This window comes from Triturus cristatus, chromosome 6, assembly GCF_964204655.1.
Source record: "Triturus cristatus chromosome 6, aTriCri1.1, whole genome shotgun sequence".
NCBI classification, from domain to species: domain Eukaryota; kingdom Metazoa; phylum Chordata; class Amphibia; order Caudata; family Salamandridae; genus Triturus; species Triturus cristatus.
In genome coordinates this window covers 642026236-642032235 of record NC_140589.1, presented here as the reverse complement: position 1 = coordinate 642032235, position 6000 = coordinate 642026236, and positions in this window count along the sequence as shown.

Below are 6000 nucleotides of genomic sequence, written 5' to 3'. Positions count from 1 at the left end.
ACGCATTGCACTCTGAACCAGTGAATCACCATCGGAATTGGTGCATCTCTGCCACTGCAAAGAGACAATTGCGCATTCCCTTGACTGCATGGAGAAGCCCGCCTCATCGGCTTTGAAACCATTGCCTCTAAGAACCGGTGCATCATCTTTGTAACAGATAGATCGCCATTGTTGCATGGAGAAAAGCGAATCTTCACTTTGACTATGAGATCGACACAAACATATTGCTTGACTGCATCCCGCATCTTCGCTATTACAACCAGGATCAAGGTACTTTTGATCAACGGGCCTTGTGGGGTCCCTGTATCAGGCCTGCGCTCTGTCACCCGTCGGCCTGAACTTTTGACTCTGTTTTGACCTGCTATCCCAAATAGCAGCTTATTGCTTCTAAGAGTTATTTTCACATTTAATCTTTAAAAATGCATATCTCTACTTCTACATATCAGATTTTTTATCATTTTCATCTTGTTCTATTTATAAAATTGAGTTCTATTTTTGTAGCCTCGTTTCGAGTCTTTTTGTGGTGCTTTCCCTGTGTTACTGTTTGAAGTTTTGCACAAATACTTTACACATTACCTCTTAAGTTAAGCCTGACTGCTCTATATCAAGCTACCAGTGGGTGAGCACAGGTTAATTTAAGTTGTGATTGTGACTTTCCCGGACTAGGTTGGTGGTTCCTTCTTGGACAGGGTGATAACCTCTGCCAACCAGAAACCCAGTTTCTAATAGGGGCTAAAAACAATTTGAACTGATTGCACATTTGAACTTGTGGGGAATGTAACATGCACCTGAACCTAATTCATGCTCCTGGCAAAGATACTGGGGGGCATAAGAACCAGGGCTGCCATGGCAGGAAGAAGGATGGAGAGAAAGGGAGTGTAGCGCCCACTGGTAAATAGCCATCAGGGATACAACCCTTTATTCGCGAACTGGATGGTTTTGTATTTGATATTGCTGTGCAATTAAGTGTACTTTCTTTTTCATAAAGACATGCAGTGGGCTGGGCATCAATTTCTATGTCTGTGGCATGATTGTTAAGTTCTGAGTGCAAGCCCCAGACTACCACCCTGAGAAGTCTGTGACTGCTCACCCCTGCTCCCTGAAAGTTAAATGTGGAAGCGGCTCTACTTTACCCACTTTGCAGAGTTATTGTGGAACAGAGCCCAGGACACCATGCCAAACTACCTCGACCACCACGGTTGTGGGACAGTAAACCCTATTTGAACTGTAGCCCCCTCCACCCAAATGTGGTCTGACAAGAACCCTAATTACAACTTTGACTCTTTGAGAGTACAGTATATGCTCATATTTCACTATGAAACACTTTGAATTGTTCTACCTTGGGGTACACTTTGAAAGAAATCCATAGTTTAACTTTGATCGGTCATCACGTTGGGATGTTTGTGAACTTTTACATTTTGTGACCAGCTGTTGATTAACTTTGCTGGCATCTGATATAGGTAAGGCTGGTGTACTATAACTGGTTAGGTCCCATACTATGAGCGGGAAAGAGGCAGCAATAATTCACACTCAGTCAGTGCTTGCATTGCGGACTGGGCCACAAGTGGTCCCATGCCCATTTATTTATTTATTGGCTCAGCCCAGCCTCCAAGTGGGTGTGACGGTAAGCTGTCCCCTCCATGGTAGACAGGTGGCTCACTACAACTGGGTCATTTACTGAAAGTTTCTTCTGTTTTTGACTTGATTGCTCGATGCCCCAAATGGATACTGATTTGTAGTCTAAATGGCCTTGTTTCATTAGAGATGCTTCCCGGAATTGTTCTTCACTGTCTTAGAACTAACCCAGGGCGGAGTTCGCGGAGTGGCGCTACGTGAAACTCCACGTAGTGGTAAAAAAACTCTGCCGCACTACGCGGATCTCCGCAAGCGGCGATCTTTGATATAAAAATGCTGTTTGCGGTCATTGCACAGTGCTGGATGCTTATCCGCACTGTGCGATCATCGTGAACGGCACCATGCACAGCGCAGGCTTTCATTTTCTGCCGCTCAAGTAGATTTTTACTTGCACTGCAGCTTTCTCAACGCGAACGGGCAGTTTCTCAATGCGAGCGGTCGCAAGCATACGCGACCATACGCAATGAGAAACCTGACCCCCCTGCGTTGAGAAATCTCGCCTGGAGTTTTATTTTCCACACTCGCGCTCACCAACTTGATGTTGACGATTGCGAACGAGGAAAAATCTCACTGGGAACTTGATTTTCCTCACTCGCACTCGCCAACTTGCCATTGGTGAACGCGAGCGAGGAAAAAAACTCCACTCCGCTGCACAAAGAGGAGTATTTGGGAACTCCGCGATCTCCCCGTAATGCGGAGTGCGGAAAACTCCACACAAGCATAAAATAAATAAATATGAGAATACATCAATAATGTGTATAGGGAATTAATACATATAAATGAGAAATCCTACGTTTTGATTCACAAAATAATGATTTTTTTATATTCTTCAGTTGTAAATTCACTCTTTTTTAAGTCTGATTTATCGAGAGATAACAAAAGAAGTAAAACATCAATAAAAAAAGGGTAAAAACCATCCTATTTCACATAAAAAATGATTAAGAAAAATAAGAAGAAGACATAGGACTTAATTTTGTACCTGTATATAAAAAGAGGAAAATATTATTGAGAGAGCAAAATAAGGAATAAGTGGGCGGGGGGATAAAGAACAATATAGAACAGAAAAAGCATCATACAAATTGTAAAGATAATATAACATTGTAAGCATATCAATGAATGTAAAAGTGAAAAGAAAACTGTAATAAAACATTCAATAATTAAGAAAAATCAGTTAAACAATCAAGCAGAAAAAGGCAAAGGGAGCAAAATTAAGGTGGTTTCCGAACTTCAGCAGATACATTTTTAAGGGCGACAAAAGAAGAGGCAGGATGAGATAAATAAGTTCTTAAGGGGAACCATAAATGATCTCTTTTGATTGTTAGGGATATGGGAGAAACATAATTAGCATTTAGTCTGTGGTAAAAACAAACAGCATTCCACCATGCTCTAAAGTTGACCATATCTGCCTGTTTTCAATTTGAAGATATTACATGAAAAGTAATTAATAAGTCCAAAAGTTTCAAACCTAGAGACGTTTTAAGCCATTGGGGAGATAGAGTACCTAAAAATATGTTAGTAATGGAAAAAGGAATTTGGACCTTAAAAGTTACCGGTATTTGGGACCAGACTAATTGCCAGAACTGATGAATTGAGGGACACTCAAATAACATATGTTTTAAATCTGCAGTAGGACAGGGACATGACCAGCATGTAGAGGATGAGTTTGATGAAAAAGAAGCTAAAGACACAGGGGAGAATAATAATCTATGATAAATGAAAAAAAGGGTTTGTGTGGTATTTGCAGCTCAAGAGGTTTTATGGAGTTTACACCAAATTTTATCCCAAGTAGCAAATGACCACTCTTGAGAAAAGTCCTCTTCCCACATCCTCTCAGTTTTTGATTTATTCCTATCTAAGGAGAATAGTAAACATTTGTAAACATTAGATGCTGAAGGAGAACCTTCTAGAATACAGAGTAAGGATTTAGAAGATACAGGAGAGTCAGCAGAAGCAGGCAAACTTTGAAGAAAATGCGTGCAAGAGAGATGAAGAACATTATACTGTGATCTACAAGATAGCGGTAAAGAAAATTTAGATTGAAGATCAGAAAAAGATAGGGGTTTGTTGTCAGAAATGAGTTGTGAAAGCCAGCATAAACCTCTAGAATGCCACGTTTTCCAGTATATAGAGGGATTACAAATCTGTAAAGATTTATTATGCCAAATAGGTTGATTTTGAAGGGATTTAGGGGAGGGATACGATGAGGATAATAAGGGAGATAAGAGTTTACGAGAATGAGAAATAATCGGGGAGCGCAAAGAGGCAATTTTGGCAGTAAATGTTACAATTTCTTGAAAGTCAAAAGGAGCAATAAGATCTTTTTCTAATTGTAGCCAGAGGGGTAGATGTAAGGGAAGATCCATAGAGAACCATTTAGCAGCTTGTTTTAGTGAGAAAGCTGAATGATAAGTTTTAAAGTTGGGGAACTTGAGGCCACCGCAAGGTCTATCTTTCTTGAGAGTAGATAAAGCTATTCGCGAAGATTTACCTTTCCATAAAAACTTCATCAAAATTGAATCAATTCTTTTAAAATAATATTGAGGGATATGAATAGGAATCATAGAAATAATATATAGCACCAGAGGGGAAAGCATCATCTCAATAGAGTCTAACCGACCCCACCAGGAGAGAAAAAGAGGATGCCAACGATTAATATTATGACTTAAGTTTTTTACTGATGTAATCAAAATTTGTTTTAAGCATGCTATATAATGAAGGTGTAAACCATAAACCAAGATATTTTATTTTAATGGTCTGCCAGGAAAAACCAGAGGAATCAAAGAGATCTTTTTGATCAAGAAAATTTAAAGGTAAAATTTTGCATTTATCAGCGTTTAGACGATAACCCGAGAGTTTAGAAAATGAGGATACTTGTTGTACAAAAAGGTTTAAGGGAAGTTTCAGGATTGGAGCAATATAAAGAATATCATCAGCATAAACTAACAACTTGATTTGATGAGAACCAGATTGGAAGCCTGTGATTTGTTCATCCTAATCCTAACCGTCTAATTTCAGTTAGGAAAGGTTCCAATTGCTATGACAAATAATAAAGGAGACAGGGGGCAACCTTGTCTCACCCCTCTACGTAGTGAGAAGAAATCAGAAGTCACTGAAACAATTAAGAACAGGTAAAAAGAGAACAACTGTGTAACACGAAGCATATATAATATTCAAACAGGTCTCGAAGTGTCCATAGTATCGGCTCCGTGAAGAGTAAGAAACTTTTGTAGCACTGCGGGGTCATCAAATGTTGTAGTCTTGTCTTTATACGTAAGCTTGAAAAGACAAGGATGGAGGCGACCATATTTGGAGTTGAGTGAACGTAATTGATGACGCAGATCGAGAACATTTTTCCATCGGTCTGCTGTAATTTTAGCTACATCTTGAGAAAAAAAGAAATGGTGACTTTCACAAAAAACCTGTTTCTTAGTCTTGACTGCTGAAAGGACTTGAAGAAGATCGGTGTATTGCAGAAAAAGCATAATGACACCACAAGGTTTCGCTGAGATTTTCGGACCAAGCCTGTGAGCCCTTTGAATATTGAGCGAAGTTGTAGCAGGTAAATCCAGGAGCTTGGGCAAGAAGGTTTGAAAAAAGTTGGTGGAATTGGAGCCTTCGATGTTTTCAGGAAGTCCATAAAGACTGAGGTTGTTTCTACGATTCCTGTTTTCTAAATCTTCTGCCTGCTTTTTAAGAAGAGACACTTCAGATTCCAGAGATGAGATGCATGAGGATGAAGATTCGAGAGACTCTGTACGTTGTTCCATAACGAGGACTCGTGACTTCAAATAAGACCATTTATCGTTTAAAAATGGTAATGTTTTATTGGTTTTCTCTATGAAGGGTTTTAGAGCTCGGATCTCTTCAAGAATAACCTCCATGGCTGACGTGAAGATTTTTCAGGAGAAGGGGGATCTTTTTTGTGTCTTTTGTTAAAGATTGCAGGTAGTTTACGAGAGAACTTTATTTTTTAAATGGCGCCTGAAGAAATATCAGGTTTTTGAGAGGGGAGGTCCTCCATTTCAGTGCCGTTAGGATTTGAGTCGAGATCTGAACATGCAGATACTTTAGAAACATTAGAGGACACAGCAAGTTTAAGATTCCTCAACCTCCCCATAAAAGGAGTGATGAAACTCAGTGAATGGCCTTAAAACACTTGTGAGCATTAGATGAAATCCGTAAATAAATATCAGCAAGATAGATAACACTAGTAGAAGGTTGTAAAATCCAGAGAGACTCCTTCAGTGGTACGGAGTATGAGACAAGAAGCCAGGAAAAATCACCATGGAAATAGTGAATATCATCTTATAGAGAAAAGTAGGCAGAAGTGTAAATGATGGCTGCTCTGTGATAAAGTACAGAAAG